Source organism: Lactuca sativa, chromosome 3, assembly GCF_002870075.4.
Source record: "Lactuca sativa cultivar Salinas chromosome 3, Lsat_Salinas_v11, whole genome shotgun sequence".
In the NCBI taxonomy this organism is placed as follows: Eukaryota; Viridiplantae; Streptophyta; class Magnoliopsida; order Asterales; family Asteraceae; genus Lactuca; species Lactuca sativa.
Window position 1 is genome coordinate 319,070,217 of NC_056625.2, and position 23,981 is coordinate 319,094,197.

The following is a 23,981-nucleotide window of genomic DNA, read 5'->3' on the forward strand; positions in this document are numbered from 1 at the left end:
GCTCTATCTTGACAGGCTTCAGAGTAGCTGGCGTGGAACCCTGCGCCAGCTTGGCGGCGAGCTGCGGATAGTTGTTCTTCACATGACCAACCTGATGACAATGGTAAAAGATCCTCATATTTGCTGGAGGAGCGGACTGACGGCAGTCCCTGGCATAGTGCCCCTCATTGCCACATTTGTGGCACCCACCTCCTGCACGACAAACCCCTGATTGAGCCTTGCCACACTTTCCACAAGTGCGCCTCTGATGACCCCCAGACCATGTATCAATGGTCTTAGACCGCTTAGGCGTCGGCTGAGACTGTGCCGGTGCCTGACGCTGCACCTTCAGCTACAGCTTTATCTCCAACTCATGCCGCCGCGCGGCTTCCTGTAGGTCCAGGAGGGTATCACATCGCTGAGTAGACATAAACTATCGAATATCCGTCTTGAGCATACTCAGATAACGAGTCATCTGAGACTGCTCTGAAGCAAACTCTGGGCAAAACATATCCCTCTCCGTGAACATATGGGTAATCTCCATCACAGACTCCCCATCATGTCTCAAAGTCAAAAATCCTGAGCAAGCCACTCCCATTCCACGCGCGGAACGTAGCGGGTGCGAAACATATCCCAGAACTGCTCCCAGGTAATAGCAGCCCTCTGATCATCAGTATACAACCCAGTCGTCAGCCTCCACCAGTGCTTCGCCCCAAGCCTCAGCAAGTTCAAGGCACACCTGACCTTCTAGGCAGTAGGACACGAACACGTGAAGAAACATCCATCCACATCAGATAAACACCTCATAGCCCGAATAGCATCCTGTGTACCATCAAATGTCGGGCGCTTCGTATTGTCGAAGTCCCGGTACTGGAAAGCCCTGCCGGCTCGTCCTGCTCTCACCCCCGCAGCGGTTACAGCCGAGGTGCCTGCAGCGGCAGCAGTCTATGCTAGAGCGGCATACCGCTCATCAAAATACTTGACCATCGCGCTCTTAATCGACCCATACATCTTTGGAGTTGTGCTCGGAACGCAACAGCAATCTCATCGTGCATGATCTCCCGAATCCGGGAATCCAACTCCTCAATCCCGATCTGAACCACGGGCTCAGGTGCTACCGGCACCTCCAATCCTCCGTCTCTTGACCCTGATCCTGATCCTGATTCGGACCCTGAAGCAACACGTCTCGTCACCACCATACTACAACCACACTCAATGTCTCAGGCAGATCAAATAATGACGAAAGACCAATTACCTTCAAACCCTAGGGGTTGTGACTTCCTTGATACGCATATGGGTCCTGTGCTTTCAGTAGTATGGGCACCTACTACCTTCCACACCTACCCATATTTGTCTCAAGTATCACCACAACGCCCTAAACTGTATTTAACATAATATGCGCTCAACCCTCACTAACAGGGGACATCGCCTAACTAGTAACTGGTCATGCAGTTCCGCACCACTCACACATTCATGAAACTTCCATCATCCCCTACAGCGCTAGTATACACTGGCTGTACATAGTGTTGGACCCGATAAACTTTCGAATATCCAATCCTACACTAAGGTCGAATCGGACATTCTTAGGATATAAGATCTTGACTATCCACAGCAGTGGTGCATACACTAAACATCTACAGTTATGATGTCAATCCCATATACAATAAACCCTAGGCTAATAGGTATCATACAATCAGGCCAATCTATCATGCGATTGCTGAAAATACCTAGCCGAGCACTAGCATGATGTTCTAATCATATCAGAATATCAAATAACTGTATGGTATTTTAGGGCTTACTTATAGGCTCCGGCTGATTGTACCTTCTACATCCTCCATCTTTTATTTTGAAAACCATTTTTAAAACTTATTTCCCAAAAATCTCCTCGGTTTGAGACTGGATTCACACGAGTGTTCCTCCAATTCGCTCAAACCAAGGCTCTGATACCAACTTGTAACACCCATAAAATTTATGCTAAATTTAAACTTTTAATACTAACAAAAGAGTCAAATAGTAATTGTTTTTAGAAAACATTTCCAATTCTTTTATCATCAGAGTGTCCCAAAATACATCATGAGGATGAGGACGGGTACGGTCATGCCTTTGCCTCCCCTCGCTCTCCTGAAGTACCTGAAACAATAAACTGAAGACTGTAAGCCCGAGGGCTTAGTGAGCTACCCCCAAAATACCAATACCACACTGGCAGAACCCATAGCCATAACGATCATTCAAACAACATACATACTGGGCCATCGGCCGGACTAGTCCGCCCTACTGGGCCTACAGCCTATCTGTATCTATCCCGAGCCTTCGGCATGACTGGTCCGCCACGTGGACCTACAGTCTCCCCGGACCGCTCAGGGGGTGTGTTGGCCTTCAGCACAAAGCAGGACCACCTCAACCCATCCAACCAACAACTAACCATGTACGCATACTATCATATACTGGCACATACACATAGCAACATAACTATCTCAATTACCATCAATCATAGAGTTTCACTTGTACTAGAGCGTTGACCTAACAGGTCACTATCATAGCAATCCTTACGGATCATAAAAGCATAGCATGCTATCTATCCTGATTTCGATCTAACAGATTAGAGTCGTATGTAGCATATTATGACAACCGATCTAACCGATCTCTAGCATAACAACCATCCTAAACAGGATGAATTCAAACATGGAAATCACATAACACCCATCCTAAACCAGAATGAATCTAACATGTCAATCACATAACACCTATCCTAAACTAGGATGAATCTAACATGGCAATAACAAAGCAACCATCCTAGATCAGGATGTGAATCATAAAGGGCCGGCCTTGGTGCCATAGACCCTATCGATATAGTGAGGATAACTCACCTTGCAGATGTCGAATGAAATGCAAACCCCAACTATCGGATCACTTGACACCGACTCCACCACCTATAACCATAGCACAATATACTCATAAGTTCTTACTCTTATGAGACACCCCATAATCACTTAGTAATTACTGATCGAGGTCAGAGTCCTCAGTCAAGGTCAACAGTCCATGTTGACCTCAACTCGCCGAGTCCATGGAAAACATTCCAACTCGCCGAGTTATCGGATTGACTCGTCGAGTTCCTTCGAATCCTAATAAATCCTTAAGGGCCACCCGTCGAGTTTCCTCCTTGCAACTCGATGGGTACACATGCATGCCTAATCAAGGAACAACCATCCGACTCGCTGAGTTGTTCTTCAACTCGTCGAGTTTTATGGTGATCTTCATCGGACTCGCCGAGTTGTTCATCCAACTCGCCGAGTTCAATGACCATCTTCATATCACTCGCCGAGTTCACTCTTACGACTCGCCGAGTCCATCCAGTGCTCTTTCCATATAGATTTGTTTTGAGCCATGCAGCAGCTCCAAATCACATATCCAAGCTTCTAGAGTATACTTACCACGTAAAGTTGTAAGCTTTACGTACATGCATGGCTATATGGGCTCCAAAAGTCTATTTTAAGTTCTTAATGGAGCTTCTAGTCCAAGAAGGACTTCAACTACAACCAATACAACAACTTTATCACTCTAGCACCCAAGGAGGGTCCAGATCTGAAGTTACAACTTCAGATCTAGCCTATAGCTCAACATCCCAACTTGAAAATCCATAAAAAACCCTAGAACTCAACAAGAGGAAGGAAAAGGAAGTAAGAATGGCACTTTGATACCTTCAAAAGATGCTAGTTGAGGTAAAACCCATTTCCCCTTCCTTTCTTGCTTCAATTTCCTTTGCACTCTTAGCTCCTTTCCTCCAAAATCCTCTCTTCCAAGCTTCAAACCCACACTAAGGCACACACACCCGACTTAGGGTTTATAAGGGCTCTCAAAGACTGTAAGGAAGCCCAAGGGAGGCTGAGGCTCCTTTAAATAGGGGTGCAAACCCTGGGATTTAGGGTTTCATCTGCCAGCTCCTACTCGCCGAGTCCCAATAGTGGACTCGTCGAGTAGGTCACTAAACACGCGTTTTCACCCTGTTGTTACTCGACGAGTAGGTCGACCAACTCGTTGAGTAGAGCTTTATCTAAAAAATCATAATGAAGAAATACCTGTAGATCGGGGCGTTACACTTAATGATATATGGCCATAACATTTACACTAGCCATCGTAGATTCCTACATGTGGTGGTCAGGAGCGCGTACCATTATTCACTGGTGGTTTTGGGGATGTTTCTCCTGTGGTGATCATAAGTACCCTTCCACCATTACCAACATTCCTGATCCTTGGACAGTCTCTCTTAAAGTGTCCCGTTTCACCTTACTCATAACAAGTTGGGCTTGCTCCAACGCCGGGGAAATGGTTGGTGGGTCGTACTAGTGCCCTACAGAAACGGGTAGTGTGTCCCTTCCTGTTGCAATTCATGCAATGCAATTCTCTGCAAGCCCTAGTATGATGGAAGCTACACATGTTACATTTTGTAAGGGTTTTGGCGTATCGATTTATGGGTATGGGAGTGGCACGGGTGGTGGCAGCATGAACAACGACGATCTGTTGCTTATTGGTGGGGTCTTTGGCCGATCGATTCCTCTCGTTTTCCCAGTAATTCATTTTATTGTTTCCTTGGCCATCTAGCTTAGGGGTGGCTCTCATAGTGCCATGGTTGTCCCTATGGTCGATGAGTTGTTGTGCCAACTCCTTGGCACTATCAAAGGTAGTTGGTCTTGAAGCAATCACGATATATTGAATTTGGGGAGACTATCCCCAGAGGTATCGATCCACCTTCTTTTCCTCAGGAGTGACCATCGAGGGGCAAAGGAGTGCTAGATCACAGAATCGGTCAGTGTAAGTTGCAAGGTCAGAGTCTGTCATCTTGAGATTCCACAGTTCTTGCTCTAGTTTTTGTACTTCGCCTCTTGGGCAGTACTCTTTCAACGTCAGTGTCTTCAAGTCTTCCCAGCTTAAAGAGTTAGCCACTGCAAGTGTCAGTGCCTTAACGTGGTTTTTCCACCAAGTAAGGGCTCGCCCAGAGAAAGTACAAGCTGCAAATTTGACCTTGCTTGCTTCGGGACATGCACAGACCTCGAAGACTGATTCCGTCTTCTCAAACCATTGCATCAAAGTGATAATGCCACCGCTTCCATTGAAAGAATTCAGTTTTTCTATTGATGAAGTACTTATAGGAACATTCCCTCGTACGCCCCATACTGTCCCCATGGTTAGAGTTTGTGGCACCAGATCCAGCACCACCGGTACCATTCGTACCAATTTGTGACATTGCGGCAACTACGGCTACGGTTACGGCAGCTTGAAATATTATGGGATCAAAATGCGGAGATGGTGGTGGTGCTGCGCTGGTGGAAGGTCTGGACTTTTTCTTTGGCGGCATAGTACTGTCATAAGTTTGTAGAGACGAACAGACGGTAAGTTTCTAATAGAAGTGACAAGTCGGATGTTATCAAGCCAGACTTTTCTGTATTATGTTCCGACTTAAAAGTATTTTGTATATAATTCATAATAAAGCCGCTATCAATGAATTTAGTGGTAGTGACTCAAATGTAACTTGTGATTTGTTTCGTGCCTGTTCCCCTCCTAAGATCACTTGGTATATACCAGTCTTGTATAATTATGGTCCAATAGGCCGTCAAACTTAATGAGTCTGCCCTAGGCCCACAACTAAACAAGGAATAGGACCCAAGGCGGACTCACCATTTCTAAGTCGATTATCTCCTAATTACACCCGACCTTGAGGTATACATTAAGAATTCTATGAGTTACCATAAGTAAATTGTTTGTAATACTGAGTTAGGAAATACGTGGAAAATTCCCAATGAATTTTAATACGAGCCAATTTCTTTAATATGATTTAGTGTACAGGGTTCGAGGAAATTTGTCCTTATAATAGGTCTACATCTCATTAATGTAAGGACAAATTTTGACAGTCCCACGATTCCCTTGAATAGTGTAGTCTCCGGATTTTGAAGGATTGGAGTGTCTCTATACATATATGTGGGTAGTCGTTAGATGCATGCTAGTAGACCAAGTCTATACCGATATGTCAATGGTGTCCACCCACTTGTGGCGGGTGATGTTCAGTGGGTCATAGAGTAAAGACATGAAAGTCTACATTATTCTAATCTCTTCCCTGCTTTCTGTCATTCGATGATCTGTCTTTATTATGCATTTTCTCTAACACTGTTTGAAGTCCGTGATACTCTTTAGTATCGGCTCGAGTTGCGTTTACTTCTATCTGATGGCTTGAATGTGGCTCCTGATTTGTTCATGGCCTCCATCTCGGTGACGAAGGCAAGTTGTGGTGATCCTGGTGGTAGTGCCTACCTTCATGATTCGGCTAACCGATGCTCGTATTTATATATTCCTGCGAGCGATGCGGTATACTATGGAATGAGGGCCCTGTCTACTGATCCTTCTCTATTGAGGTTGTAGAAGCCTCTTTCTATACTCCAGAGGGGGTGTTTGATCTTGTTCCATGTTCTATCTCTTTAAATCTACGGTTCATCGAGGTGTCTGACCATAGAAGTTTCGTCGGGGTAGGGGACACTGGAGGATGTGTTGCAGACTTCGGGCTCTTCGTTAGAGTCTTCTCCTATTTCTCCTTTGTATTCATCTTCATTTGGTTTCGCTTTCTCCGGGTGCTCTTCCGGATCCTCTCTGGGTTCTTCTCCTATTACTTCTTTAGGATCCTTTTCAGGATTCTCTTTGTTCTAGCCACCATCGTCCGAGTTAGGAGAATAGAGGACTCTCGGTAGTTGGGTTCCCTCCACGTTGTTCGTGCGAGAACAGGGGTAGAAGAGATAGTTAACAGGCGTCTAATCCTATAATTACTTATAGAGGGTGATCCTTATTAGTCACTTCTATAATCACGTAGTGCATACCAGTTATACATAATCTGAGATAAAATAGAACTTCGAATAATTGACTCTACTCTAAATCCACAACCAAACAAGGAATAGGAAGTAGAGCAATAGTCATAGATTATGAGTCTATAATATCTTTGATTATGTATAACCTTAGCGTATGCACTTAGTCATTTTAGACCTACTAATAGGGGTCTTTAGTTTTCACATAAGTTAGTTATAGTTCCACAAAATACCCCTATAGTATTTTAAATGTTTGTCTTATGTTCTTGATGTTTCTTGGTAGATAGAGTTGGTAAGTTTTTAGAGTTGTTGCAACACCAAGACCATTCCTGGGCATATGCTAATCACTTCTGGGTGAGACATAGTTGACCAGGCTATGTCATTCCCAGACCTGACTATACATCCCCAAGCCCACTCATACTATTCAACAATCACCACTTTTGCCCCATGCCACCATGATACTGAACCTAGTGTGTATGCATGTGCTCATACTTTTTAACGAGAAATAATTTGTTTCTAAAAGTATAGTTATTTGGAAAATGTTAAATCATAGACTTTCATTCCCAATGTATTTATAGTTTGTATGGTTCGATATACTTAGTTGACTGTAAACAAGGCTCTGATACCAATCTATCACACCCCCAAACCAGAACGGCGGAAACGTCCAGGGGTGGATGACTTCATGTATAGTATCATAACAACGAATATAATAGTGAAGAAAGAAAAACACAACCATCATCGATATAATTGAAAGAGTTACATCATAGATTAAGTTTACATGTTTCAAAATCAATTACATCATGATGACAAAATAAGTTTTGAATTTAACGCCTTATCGTCCCGTCCTCGTAAGCAGTTGATTACATGTTTAGTGATTTCCTGAGAATATAAGTTGTTTGAAAAAGTGCCAACACAAAGGTTGGTGAGTTCATAAGATTTTTAATTGGGAAATAAACTGTTTTCCTTGTAAAAACAATTCAGTTCTTCCAGAAAATCCGATATTTTCCTTAAAGAGTGAATTGAAAATTTCTATGTTATGAAATAGTGCATCCTAGAATTTCCTATAGTTCCCTTCTATAATCTCCAAGTATATATAAGTTATATAAAATTAAAGTTAGATAAAATGTCGAATTTAATGGGTCTGCCGTAGGCCCACAACCAAACAAGGAACAGGGAGTAAAGCGGACCCAACATTTCTAAGTCAATCACGACTAGATTCTATATAACTCTAGCATATACACATAGAAATTATAGCTGAAGACTAACAATTCTAGATAGAATGTAGTCTTAAAACCAAAGACCGAAACCAAATCCTAGTGTAGTGTATGAAATAGTTCATTGAATAATGATAGTGGTAGTGAACATGAAGTATGCATATTATAGTTTATCGAATGTGATGGTGATGGTGAACATAAACTATACATATCACAGTTCATCAAATAGTGATAGTGGTAGTTATCATCAACTATGCATATTATAGCTTATCAAAAGTGGTGGTAATAGTGAAATCCCTTCTTGTAAAAAGTTCGTAGTGTAGATGAAACATAAACTATACCTATTATAGTTTATTATATTATTTTTAATGTATATGCAACCTAATTATACCGATTATAATTAGCGTACTTACTTGTGGGGGTGTAATAGACTTAACTATACTTATTATAGTTTATCATAGTTATTCGTAGTGGTAATAACCCCTTTTTGTATATGTAATACCTTTAGTAATGTGTTGATTATGTAAATGAATCATAAACTATACCTATTATAGTTTATCAAAATAAGGGTAGATTTGAGTATTCATAAACTATGTTTGTCTTAGCTTACCAAATGTTTGTATGTAATGGCTATAAATTTGTATATAAAGATTTATCATTTACTACGCTTAATATAGCAACAATCCATTTGTTAACTGATATATGTCTATATAACAAGACGAAAGTACATATATGGTAGTAACATATAATCACATAAAGGTTACACACCTTGCTCAACAAGTTACAAAGTGTAAATGAAAATGAAAGTATTTTTCTAGTATTACCATTTCTATTTTGTTTTTAGAAAATTCATAGAAAAATCATTAAAGGTCCAAATCAGATTCTGTAAATTCTAAGAGTTTGGAAAATGATTCTAGTTTGTTCATAAAGTTTATCATGATTTTTAGTAACCTCCAACTTGGGTGAAACAGACCATAATCACAAACTGGTCCGGATGTTTTCTTGAAATGATAGGCAGTTTTGTAAAAATCACCAAAAATTGTAGAAAAATCGTATGGAGTTAAACTTTCTTGAGTTAAACTTTCTTAAAGGTAAGAACTATAAGTACTTGCACCTAAAACCGTTTTGAAAACTAAAATGTTTAACTTGACCAAAACAGTCCGACAATGGGGTTAAACTTTCTTGATGAACGCTGTTGGAAAAGTTTAGTTGTGTTGTTGGTGTTTTAACTTGTATTCCCCCCCCCCCCCCACCCCCCACCCCGTAAAAGTTAAGAAAACATGAAAATATAGGGGTATGAACTCACCTCGAGTGATTTCAGTAGATGGATGATGGAGAAAGGTGGTGTTCCACTCAAGAAAACTAAGACGTTGTCTTGAAGGTTCGAAGATCTAACACTAATGTGATGGAATTTGTGTAAGAAGTCTATGATTTTGAGTAAAAGGAAGTGAAAATATCACAAGGAGGATGAATTATACTTACCAAGAGTGGAAGAAAACTTGATGATCACCCTTGAAATCTCGAAATTGAGAGAGAAAGTTTGAAAGAAAAGTTGTGTTTGATCTTTGGTGGAAATGAGAGAAGTGTGTGGCAATGAGGAGAGAGAGAGGGAGTTGTTCCAGCTCTAAGGATATGGGGAGGGTTGAGAAAAGAGTGGAAAGGAAATTGAAGTGACCTAGGTAAGGTGGGGAGGTGTGGCTGGTCATAGAGTGGGTGTGGGGGGTGGTTGCTTGTGTCATAAAGTAAGGCAAGGTCAACACTCCACCTTAATTACTGCAACCACTAAATCTTGGAAAAGATTTGCATTAAAAACGTGATTAATTAAGACATATGTGTCTTAATATCTTAAAATAAAGTTTTGGGTGAAAATCCCGCTTTAAAATAATTAGAATCGGGCTTAAAACTGAGTCGTGGTTGAAAACTGGGTGAAAAATGAGAAATTCCGAAGTTCTGGGCGAGGGTGCGGTAATCGGCAGCCATGGAACCGGAGTGGCTCGGCTGCTGATGTGAATCCGAGGAGAAGGGACTACGGTCAGGAGGGAAGACTTGATGTGGTCAGAAGCGCGAGGCTCGTTGCGGCACTTCAGGCTAGTAACTGCGGTTCGGCGCTACGGCAGGACGGCTGCGGTCTCCTTGGTGGCGGCTTCGGATGGCTACTTTGGCCTAACTCTTTGACCTCGGTTCAAGAAGGACTTGGCCCCTTTAGAGAGGCTTCAGCCCATAGGGCTATTTTTCTATGTATCACTCCTCCTTGAGTGATGTTTCACCAAGATAAGTGTCGGGATGCCCCAAATGATTATAAAACTCGAAAGAGGTTTTAGAGAGAGATTTGAGAGATTCCACATTCTTGGAGAGATTTGACATAGATAGAGATAGAGTGAAAGAGATTCAGAAAGGTTCCGCTTATGACCTTTTTGAGTGTCCGGCTTTGCAACGTAAGATCCGTAAACCCCGTCAAGCCATGTTTTAGTGTTCTACACACTGCCGATGAGCGTGAAGTAGTGCTTTATCTCTATGGTTCATTGTTTAGCACTATTAAGTCTAAAGAAAATTAAACACATAGATTTTCCCAATGATGCTTTCTCATTACAATAGTGAGTTGTACAGTAATTACATAACGTAAACCCTAATATGCAAGGGTTGATCGAGTCGGTCGGTTTGACTTGTTGACTTTGACTTGACTGGAAATTGACGGTTGTCACACTAGTGAATGCTATGGCTGTTGGGTTTTGAGCATTCTAACGCTCCTAAGTGTACATGCAACCCTAAATACCTTGGATCTATGTTTTCTCTATTATACATGCAAATAAGAACATCCAAGGTATTATCCTAATCTAGCATACAAAAGTGAAGAGTGTAACAAGAAAGAATACATACCTCTTTGATGTAGAAAGTCTTCATGAAGCTTGAGTGCCTAGCCCCAATAGTGTGGAAGCCTCAAATGGAATCACAATCACCAAAACACTTAGAATAACTTGAGAGAATTCTACACTTCATGAAATCGGCTAGCCCTTTTACTTCACACCCTAGTTCCCGATTTGGTCTAGAATAAGATGCTTATATAGTTAGGGTTACACCATGTAAACCCTAATTGACATGGCCTTTCATTTCCATGATCCATGGGTACAAATACACCATGGAGCATCCATGGACCATCCTATGGGTTTTAGCCCAACTTGATTATCCATGGAGCATTAGCCCACTATACAAGTATGGATGATTTACACAATCAACCCATATATTTAATTAGTCTTCTTTTGATCACTTAATTAATCCTAGATTAATTCTTGATCAATACTAATTAAATAATCTTATTATTCTTATTATTAATATACTAGAACTTATAATATATTAATAACCATAAGTGTCTTATTTCTCTCATTATACTCTATCCATGTGCATGATGGTATGCAACCCAAATGGACCATGCCGGATCGGGTCAAGTCTTACCAATTATAGTTATGGACTTAGACATTAATCCAACAGTCTCCCACTTGGATAAGTCTAAAACTATTATTGCATATGACTTTAGGAACCAACTGGCAATCGTAGCTCTCAAAAGCTTCTGTCGAACTCTGACCTTGTAGATGAACTCTGACCTTTGTCAATGACTTGTCCATTAGATAAGAGATCATATATTCCTCCATTGTAGATATCATATGGACTGAGACATGGATTATAATCATTCTCTCTGTCGATTTGTTGTTTCCCGATTTCCGATTTATGACGACTGACTAATTGAACAAATCAAATCAGTCTTGGCCCGGCCGAGCACTTCCATTTGTCATCATCAAATCATCAAGGGGCCCACAGATATCGCTTTTTATCCCGAAGGTAAAAGGAATGGATAAACTTCGACTCATATGGCTTATTCTACTACTTGTTGAATCATACACAAAGGCATGTTTTATAGCACCGAGTTACCAAATGCGTTTTCGTGCAATCAACGTACAACCAACTCATAGTAACAACTCATATGTCTAGGTTTGAAGAATATAAGATACTATCGTCTCATGATCACTCGTGATAAAATCCATGAAGTGATTCCAATGAGCGCGGGTTGAATCCAATACTCAGAACTTATGAGCACTCATGAGTGTTGTAGCCCTTTGTCCAACACCTTAGACCTCTAGAAGCCAACCCATGACAGTCTTAATTCATATCTACTTCCAACATATGACCGACTGTGGATGGTTTGAATAACTTAGTCATTCTGGAAGAATAACCTAGTTTATTCGGGAAGTCAAAACATGCAAAATGAAACACAATAATAATCCAATCCAATATGGTCTCAGAACTTATGAATATAAATAAAACACCTTTTATTTATCACCATATGATTACACATTATTCATTGTATACTGTTTCAGCTATCAACTTTATTCTTGAATTTAAAACAATAGTTGTCCCATGCTCCAAGCATGTACACTATGTTTTCTAAACACTAGTCATGCCATACACCAAGTATGCATAATATGTTTGTCTATGATCTTTACTTTGTGAACTAGATCAATTGAACATAACTTCAATGATTCTCTTTTCACACTCCCAAATCCTTACTGCAAATGCAAGAATTCCAAATTCATGCCATTTACTGAAATTTGTTAGATTCTAAACTTATATGCATTGATCGTCTTGTAATGATTATGCACAAAGTCAGAAAGACTTGACAAAAAACATTACAGAGCATTCCAAAGGAGATCAACTCCTTGGAAACATCCTTCTTGCATTAAGTTTCCTTAATCTTACACATATTGAAAATTCTAACTTTGAAACATTTCCAGATTCCATTTTGACTATCACTTCTGACCAAGAGTTGCCTCCTTACAGACTATGTCAATATGGTCCTTCCAGAATTATCACTATACTTCCAACTGTCCTTGAGCAACCAATCTTTGGTAAACCTTAGATTGTCCTCGACAATTGTTTAATCATTTTAGTCATATCCAGTTCTAAACCTTTTCCCTTCTTAATGCCCCAGGCATTTTGAAAATTTTAGAAAGGATGAATATAGCACATCTAATCGATCCTATATCCGAAGCATATGGGAATCGATTCATGATGTCTCACATAAAGACTAAACCAGTCTTTTGCTATAACATTTCCATTTCTATTTGCCAAGTTCTCATAATTCAGATTATGAAAAGGGATGCCGTAATCATAATCGAATTTTAGAACGCAAATAATGGACTCATATACAGAATTTCCTTATGTTGAGCCATTCCAACATGAAATTCATATATATATATATATATATATATATATATATATATATATATATATATATATATATATATATATATATATATATATATATATTTGTCTAAATGATTAAAACCTCACAATCTAAGCTTATAGATTTGAGATGAAGTATAATTTCCTCTCCCTTAATTATAGCAAAACAACTCTTTCCCAATTGAAACTTTTTGTTTTCTATAATTAACACTGCTAACTTGCAATACTTATCATAATTATCATGCTCCCACTAACATGATGATTATTAGCATAACACTTATGCTCCCACTACCTTTGACATGTACTCAGAAATCAACTGACTTCCATACCAAAGTTCATATTTCTGATACTAGATTGTTTTGATAAAACTTTATCAAAATCATACACCTTCACTTAGATAGCACACTTGTGTTTCTAAACAATTATGAAGAGGTATGCCGTAATCATAATGGTTAGACCTTTTTGCCACTTCTCACAAGTCCAGGTTAGTGTGCCGGTAAACCACACATGCTCCACTAATGACTTTGAGAATGCAAATATCATAATTGCTATCTACCTAAAATCTACTTAGTGAAAGTGTTTCCTCACCATCATTTTCATGAATCGGAGAGAAACCTTATGACACTTAGATTTACTGGTGTATGTGTTCTTATCCATGTGAATTGTCAAGACCTTAGTCACAGGAAAAGGGTAATGACAAATCCAAACTCATATCGATTGAACTCAATCTTAACTTCTTGCCACCTGGCAACTCAAGGGCCTTCCATTGCTTCCAAGTTGTTGTGCAACACATTGAGAACTCTAAGAACTCATATGCAAAGCCAACTTTAACTGGAATGGGCACAGAATATGTCACCAGGATAGGTTATAAACCTCAAGTCGTGTGCTAGTGAAGAACTTCAGGTTCTATTCTTGATTAGTTCTAGAGACTTTTAAGACTCCCACTGTCCTCTTGACCTATAAGACTCCCTTGTCAAATATCCAAGAGATAGTGTGGATTCTCATCAAGACAAACACTTCACATAATTGGCCTAAGTTGGTCTTCGTTTTATCCAAAACATCACAGCTTACCAATTTCAAATGTACAAGAGTAGAAAACTTTTACTCTTACATTTGACAAGTGTTATAAACCTTCTTTAAGACATGTCACTCAAGTTACAATCTTGGAGTATGACTCTAAGACTTGTATTGGAACGAAGTATGACTCATCTTCTTGATTTAACCATTTCAACAATTCAAGTTCCCTCTTCTTAGTCATAAGAGTGCACTAAGATTTCCTTAGAGAACTAATTTTGATATGGTTTCTTAATCATTAAGATGATCACAAAACTGATACTAAAGTACTCTCCCATCTTTTCAGATATGAGAAACTTTTATCCTTCTGCCTAATTTGATTCTTCTTATTCGCCCTGCCATACATTGGAACCTTTTCCAATGTCTCAGAGTTACACTTATGCTTGTAAGTATAACCATATTTACTGATCTTTAGTAAACTATGACGAATAGTCTTATCAATCTTTTGTGGTGGACTTGACCAGTGCACAAGAATGTGTACTCGATCCCTTAGTCCTTTACTTGACTCATACATCCATGTGACCGTGTAATTAGTCTTAATTTTTCCAATACTTGAAAGTTCTCATTCATCATGATATATAGCTTGCATGATTCCAAGTTCCGGTCCAATTGAAACTTGGGTGAGGAGAATCTTTCCTTATTTGGTAAATCTAGACATTACCACAAATGAAAGAATCAATTTCATATTTCCACTCTTGCTCTTAATGGAATCATATAAGAAACAATTTTTCCTCAAATGCCATTGTAATGATATTTTAAAATAAATAAAATCAAAAATTTTCTTTTATATTAAAACTTTGCGGAAAAACTTATCCTTACAATCCATATGAAAACTTGTTGTTATCTATTTCTAAGCAATATCTCATAACTCCTAAGAAGTAGCTCAAGAATCCGATCTTCAACTATGCGATAGAAATCCATCTACGCGATCAGATTCATCATATTCTTTCTTTAAGTTTCTTCACTTTTCTTTGATTCTTAAAACATCACCATGTGACCCAGTCACATCATGTATCAAAAATCTCATAATAGAAACTTAACAGAGTTAGATAGTGGACTTTACCTGAAGTAGAGACAAATTTATTGACTTTAACATCCTTAGGTAAATTTTGGCAGCTTCGCAACCAATGCCCCTTTCTTTGGCAATATAAACATATGGACCCTTTGATAATGGTACACGAGACTATCATAGACATAGCTTTTCTCTTTACCATTTGGTCAACCGAGTTGACTATGGCTGATCCTTTTCCATTGGGAAGAGAATGCTTTCTTGGATTTCCTGTGTCACTATTGTCAATGTCCATCAAGTTTTAAGGAAGTTGATCTTAACAAATAGATAAGATCATTAAGGGTCTTGTCATAGTCTGTTTCATAGGTGTCCCAAAGGAACTCACTATGTGACTTAGAAAGTGATTGAACCATCAACTTTCTCAAGACTTTGACACCCAACTCTCCCAGCTTGTCAATATGTGACTACATCTCCAAGATGTGAACACACCTAGACCTTGCCTTGCCAATAGGGCTAGAGTGACCTTACACTTTTCAAGAACTTGTGGGTTGGGGAGAATAATTGGAGGAAGTGAAAGAAGTATGATTTCCAAGGGACATCATCTTCATTTAGGAAAGCTTGTTTCAAGAGATTTGGGAAGATCATAAATGTCTAAACCAGACATGTTTTTGGGAGATATTCAAGATAGTTGATCTTAAGTCCTTAATATGACACCCAATATGAAATATTAAGGCTAGGACCCAACAAACTATTTTATAACTTAGAAGAGGTATGCCGTAATCCAAGCTATAAAATACTTGAAGGTAGGTGAATGACGATTCACCAATTTCCACCAAGATAAACGAAATGTATTATTAGGTTTTAATTGGATTTGAAACTCCTAGATCTTTTGAGATTCATTGAACTGTTCAAAGGCATGTTTCAATCTCGAGTGTGCCCTCTCAAATTTTGTGACTGGGATGCCGAGGATCACAAAACAAGGTGTGAATAACCATACCAATTCACTTGGTACCCTTAATATTATCACCCAATCAATGTGCCGGTTAACCACACACGCTCATTGATCTATGAGAAACATTAAGTCACCCTTCGTGATCCTTACTAGTCCAAGTTAGTGAGCCGGTTAACCACACACGCTCCACCAACGACTTGGTAAGGTACAAAGTGTGAATTCCATGGGCTAGCACCATATTCACATGTTCCTAAGTAACTAAGATTGGGAATTATTAAGAGTTTAGTTCCTTAGTATTTATCATTAATAATTTTAATGAAGGGAGAATTATAGTCTTGTCAAACCCGTTCGGCTAACGACCCTCCACCGGTCAAGCAAGCGGTGGGTGAGAGTGGACACCCATTAAGTTGCCATTTTATAGGCAACAACCTTATACCCACCTTATAGACCGGCTTCGTGAATGAGGCGTACTAGCGGTAAGACTGACTTTACTCTTATATATATATATATATATATATATATATATATATATATATATATATATATATATATATATATGTATATATATATATATATATATATATATATATATATATTGTTAACTTATAATATTATAAAGTATAAGGGTTGAATTTTAACTCTTTAAAATTCTAAGGGCTAACTTGGAATTAAAGTATTCATAAGTGAAAGCTATACAAATTCCAAAACTTGAGGGCAAGTTTTGAAACTATTCAAAACTAATTAATTCCATAACTTATGTGTTTAAGTAGTTTTAATCCAAAAACTCTTCAAGTTCCATAACTTGAGGACAAGTTATGGAAGACTTTAAACTAATAATAGAATTAACTTTTCTTTATTTTATAACTTATGGAATTAATTAAGGTTAAACTTTATTTATTTATTTATTAATGAAGTGACTCTTGAACCTCCATAACTTAAGGACAAGACTCTTCATCTTTTGTAACCTTTGCCAACTTTTATGAGTTTTATGAAACTTAAATGTGACTTTTCATATAACTTGAGGACAAGTTACAAAAGCACATTTTAGAAACAACTCTTAGATTAATTTGGATTGAAAACACATAATTAATTAACTTTTCTATTAATCTAAGCAACTCATAAGAACAAGATAATCCAAATCAAACCTTTTCATGTAATTAGCCTAATCACTAAACTAATTCAAAACATGAATCTATTGATAATTATCTTTGAAATTGGATTAGCATGAACATTACCACATCAAAAACAAGTTTATAAGTTCAAAAACATCTTAGGGTAATGTTCCTAGTCCATTTCTAGCCAAAAAAGTCGAATATATGTTGTCTGGGGCTCCTACTCGTCGAGTGCATGAACCTACTCGGCGAGTAGGATGATTTTACTCATGGACTCGGCGAGTTCATCAGCGGACTCGGCGAGTCCAGTGCCCAGAAAGCCAGAAAATCGAGTTTTTCAGCGTTTTTCAGCAATTTGCATCAAGTATAATAGAAAACAAGCCTAGGCTCTGATACCACAGTTGGGTTTTGAGCATTCTAACACTCCTAAGTGTACATGCAACCCTAAATACCTTGGATCTATGTTTTCTCTATTATACATGCAAATAAGAACATCCAAGGTATTATCCTAATCTAGCATACAAAAGTGAAGAGTGTAACAAGATAGAATACATACCTCTTTGATGTAGAAAGTCTTCATGAAGCTTGAGTGCCTAGCCCCAATAGTGTGGAAGCCTCAAATGGAATCACAATCACCAAAACACTTAGAATAACTTGAGAGAATTCTACACTTCATGAAATCGGCTAGCCCTTTTACTTCACACCCTAGTTCCCGATTTGGTCATGAATAAGATGCTTATATAGTTAGGGTTACACCATGTAAACCCTAATTGACATGGCCTTTAATTTCCATGATCCATGGGTACAAATACACCATGGAGCATCCATGGACCATCCTATGGGTTTTAGCCCAACTTGATTATCCATGGAGCATTAGCCCACTATACAAGTATGGATGATTTACACAATCAACCCATATATTTAATTAGTCTTCTTTTGATCACTTAATTAATCCTAGATTAATTCTTGATCAATACTAATTAAATAATCTTATTATTCTTATTATTAATATACTAGAACTTATAATATATTAATAACCATAAGTGTCTTATTTCTCTCATTATAGTCTATCCAAGTGCATGATGGTATGCAACCCAAATGGACCATGTCGGGTCGGGTCAAGTCTTACCAATTATAGTTATGGACTTAGACAATAATCCAACAATGGCTTCACCCGCAAACTTACAACACTTTAACACTATCTGGCTGCTAGTGAATGCTATGGGTACACCCGCAGACTTACAACACTCTAACACTATCTGGCTGCTAGTGAATGCTACGGGTACACCCACAGACTTTTAACACTCTGACACTATCTGGCTGCTAGTGAAAGCTACGGCTACACCCGCAGACTTACAACACTCCATATTGGATCGACCACGCGCTTGACCTGCATTCAGCTGAATTCATGCCCTGACTGGAATCCCCAACCTGATTCCCTAAGGCTTGATAGCAAACATTACGAGAACACGATCTCCTTATTGGGAAGTTTTTCTGAACTTCCATCTCACACTCTCTTCAAATCATACAACCGCTTGGGCTTTCTTCCTTCCTGAAAATGATGCAAAACTTATCCTATCTTCATAACTGCTCTTGCTTCAGAATCCTGGGTGATTCTCCCCCACTTTGATTCAGCTAATGCTCTACAACACTCAAAACTGAAAAAATTCTCAATTCTTCCTACCCTCCCATGACCAATCTACTAGAACTCACGCTTATCCTTGCTAGGGTTTCGACACCAGCTAACCCAAAAGATCATACAACTTCTAAAAAAATCCGAATAAATCTTTGGTAATAACCCGCTAACCCAGGAAGCTCTGAATCTCAATTGGAGGCCTCGGAATCTCCCACTGCATCACGACCTCTATCTTGGCCAGAACGACTAGAATACCCTTCTGATTGACAAGGTGCACAAGAAATTGCACCTTGCGCAACCAGAGCTCACATTTGGAGTACCTTGCAAAAGGACACTCCCTCCTCAAAGTCTCTAGCTCCTCCCTCAGGTGCTTCTCATGATGCTCCTCAGTCTTGGAATAAACCAAGATGACATTGTACTCTCCCAATCTTGCAATTTTGGAAATGCTCTATCACTACTCGCTAATGTTTCTCAGTATGCAATTGGCATATGACATCTCTTGAAAAAATAATTTATGCCCAAACTGAGGATAACTCAGGGCTACACTTACTCAAACCCTTGAAACGAAAGACTCCATTGTGTAGTTTCCCGCATGTGCTGTACTGAATCTAACCCTGCTGGTCCTTCATAAGCTTATCCAAAATCTAGGGTCTTCTCCTGAGACACCTGTATATAAGCAAATGATCTAATTCCCTCTAACCAATGTGCTCCAAGTCCATATCTCGTTCTCAAGATTTAGAAGTCATATCATTCAGGGTCTTGCACCCCGAGATACTCACGATCTCCCTGCTATCATTCTATAGTATGTTCTGATAAATTACCTTCTTCATTTCTTCATCTGCTGCATACTGTGGTACCATATAACTCTGAAATCCCGAAACATCAGCGTACGAGTTCCTATCATGACTGTAACCTCAGTGCAGAATGCACTCGGCCTCTCATCACAAATCTCTATAATGCCCTCCTTGATCATACTAAGGATCACAAGAGTCTGGTCAATGATATTGCACATAATCTCAGATGGAATGAACTCCCTCATTTGATCATCGAGCTACCCGACTACAGAGTCTGAGCCTAATCCCTCGTCAACACCAGAACTACCATCTGGTCTACCATGTAGCGTCACTATACTCGATAATATACCATTACTAACATCACAATACTCATCAGAACTCGAGGGATCTCACACACTACAAGTTCCCTAGTCTTATCTTAGCCTTCCTTGATTCGAGTACAGATCCTCTACTTTTAGTAGTACGGGCCCATACTACCTTCCACATCTTTTTGTACTTTCCTCAAGTACTGCCTCGACTCCACCAAGTCCCTTCTACTACTATTGTTGATCTCTTGCTAATCTCATCCTAGGCTTTCCCTAGGGTAATCACCAACCCACTCTTCGACGTCAGCTGGATAAGAAGTCCCTGCCTTATTCCCCTAACTAGCTTGCGAATACTATTACATATTACTCAGACTAGATAATTCTTCGAATGAGAGATCCTACCCTACAACGGTTGGACTCAAACAAGAGCTACAAAATAGAGCTAGACCTAACCTTCTAAAATTATTTAGTCTTTGCAATATGTAACTTAAATATATTCGTTTACTAGTTAGTGAAAGACAACTAGAACTCCTAAAAGCACAAAGCAAGCAACATTCGGGTGTTGAGTACACATAATCAAGCATATACTACTCTGGCTACATACTCACTAATATGTACTAGCATGCAATTCTCAATAAGCTGGTACACATATAACAGGCACATAAGGCATCCTTCCTAGATCCTTAGCCCTAAACTGACATGCAGTTCTCCTAAAGTTGATACTCATATTATAATATGATCTTGTATGGGTAATTTGGTAGTACTTACTTAAGCTCAGCTGATTGCATGCAACACACCTTTTTCCTTTTTCAAAGTTCTTTTCTTTCTAAAATTTTTTTTCGTTTTTCTAAAACTCTTTTCTTTTGAAAACTTTATACCACATCCTTAGTTTGAGTTCAGACACACCCAAAAGTCTGGCCGAATCCCTCAAACCAAGGCTCTGATACCAACTTGTAAAATCCCAAAAACACAGTCTGAAAATTTCGTTTAATTTAATAATAAAAACCGTAGTCAATAAACCTCTTTAAAAAATCATAAGAAATGTATCTCAAAATATTATAAAAACTGTCAAGTATATTAGAGTCTAAACATCCCAGGCTGAACAAATGGTGTGTGGACTGTAATTTCCCCGAGCTCCTCTTTTGAAAACTGAGTACCTAAAACCAAAACTAAAATTGTAAGCACGAAGCTTAGTGAGCTCCCCCAAACTGCCACATACCATAAAATAACATATAAACACATATTGGGCCTTGCCCACTGCATCGTACCGAAGTCAGGAAACTGCATCAGAACGAAGTCCAGAACTGACTGGGACCCCATCCCCTGCATTGGACCGAAGTCCGGAACTAACTGCATCAGACCGAAGTCTGGAACTGACTGGGACTCTGTCCCCTGCATCGGACTGAAGTGCGAAACTAACTGCATCCAAGTGAAGGCCGGAACTACATCAGACCAAAGTTCGAAACTGACTGGGACCCTGTCCCCTACATCGGACCGAAATTCGGTAAGTGACTGAACATAGCTTAACATAAACATATCAACTGGCATGACTACATATACTGCACACTGCATCGGACCAGAGTCTGGAACACATAACACAAAACATGCTTGAATCACAAAGACATCAAGCACTCTAACTACTGCATCAGACCGAAGTCCGAAACAAGTAACATATAACATGGAAGCTAAATCACTGCATCGGGCCCCGCTCGGTATCGGACCGAAGTCCGGTACTACTAACACCTAAACGGGCCGGCATTGTGGCCTTAGACCCATTCTACTAGAAGAGGACTCACCTCACACTACTGAAGTCCTACTGACAAACCATAACTGCTGGATGACAGATTCCCGATCTGTCAATATCAAAATAACACCCAATTAATAATTCGGTTCCACTACATAACTATAAATACATACTTTGGATAATTACTACATTACCCCTATCTTGGCTTACCCAAGCCCAAAGCCCAATCCATAGGCCTAAAGTCAACTAGGGATCAGAGACCAACACATGGCCCAACTTTCCAAATTGGGCCCAAATCTCCACATGGACTTCCCTTAAGTCCCAATTGTTTAGTCCAATCCAACATGTCTCATTCTAAGGCCCAATATCATACAATCATCTAGGCCCAAACTATGGCCCAATTTTCCAAATTGGGCCCAACCCTTCATATGGGCCTTACCCTAAAGCCCAACTAATTACTCTAGTCCATTTGATTATTCTTGGATGTCCCAACACAAAGCCCAAGTGAATATTAAGGTTTTCTCACTTAGCCCATTAAGGTCTTAATCCATTAAGTCCTTTACTCTACTAGATAGTTAATATGGAGAAATTGCGCTTAATACATAATTCAATCTCAATGGCACAAAAGTAGGTCCAATAAGTCCAAGGCCTAAATACTCACAGTTAGGGTTTTGATCTAAACATGGCCCAATAGGCCCAAAATTAATCTTTAAACCCATTAGGGTATTGGCTAGGTCCATTAGGGTTTTGCTTGTGGGGAACCACCCACTACCACCTCGGGTAGTGGTGCTCAATCGGCGGTACACGGCGGCGGCTACCACCTTATGGTGGTAGTTACTATTATTATTTTCATTATTTCATGCTAATTACAATTACAAGCCTTTCATCCAAAATACACACTAACTAATACACACACATAGCCACACCATGGTGGCCAGCAAAATAGGGCAGAGACGGCAACCCAGCGGCATTAATAGCAATAGCCACCATGGCCAGCCGCCATGGTGGTTCTTCCCAGTTGTCGGCGAACAACCCAGCACACAATAGATCTGGAAACGACCTCCCGCCAGGTAGCGCACGACGACCGGCAACAGCACAACCTTGGTAGTCGGCGACAGATACTACATCAGTGGGAGAAGGTGGCAGTTGGACAGATGGCAGCGGCTGGAGAAGGCATCGGAACCGCAACAGTGAAACACCGGGACAACATCCATTGCACATCGTCGCTGGCAACAGAACGGTAGCAACATCGGCGCCAACTGCCGGAGATAGCGGCGGCAGGCGCTATCGACTTATTACACTTCATCACCGCCGGCACAAGTACTCCATGTTGGTTCTCATTGCTGCCTGTGACAAGGGCTGATCGATGGTGCAAGGTGGTCGGAAGAGGAATGGGTGGATGGTGGCGATGGCGCCGGAGGCAAGGAAGAGGTGGGGTGACGATTGCCTCTCTTCTTAGGGTTAAGGATTGGCACCCGGTGATGTTGGGTTATATACTTGACTCACGAAACTTTGCCCCATAATGACAAATTAAGCCCTTCCTTTCCCTCATTTCTATCAAAGTAATCCATATTTTACACTTTTAACCCTACCTTTAGAAATCTATACAACTGAATCCAAAACTTACCTTTTAAGCCTTGATCCCATAAATTTCTTTCATAATAGACCCCTAAATTACCAGTAAACCCTTCAATCTTCAAATCTTTTCTATTTAGGTCCATAAATTACCAAACGCACCCTAACCTCCAAAATCCTTTTCAATTTAGTCCCGAACTTACACTTTTAACCCTTGACTTTCAAAATTCTTCACAAATTAGTCCGGGACATAGATTTATCAATTTATTTAAATAAACGAGCGTTATAGCAACCCTCTCAGAAAGGCCTTTGAACAACAGAGTGAAGAGGCCATTCCATTAAGGAGGAAGTCAAGACTTCTTGACTTTAGTCACTGTCGTGAGGAGTTCTGTATACCCCATATTGTAGAACATTGAAAAGAGCTGAGCAGTGGTGATGGAGTCAGGGATGACCATGGAGGCTTCGTAAGAAAGCTTTAGAAGTGAGCAAAAATAATACTCGGAAATC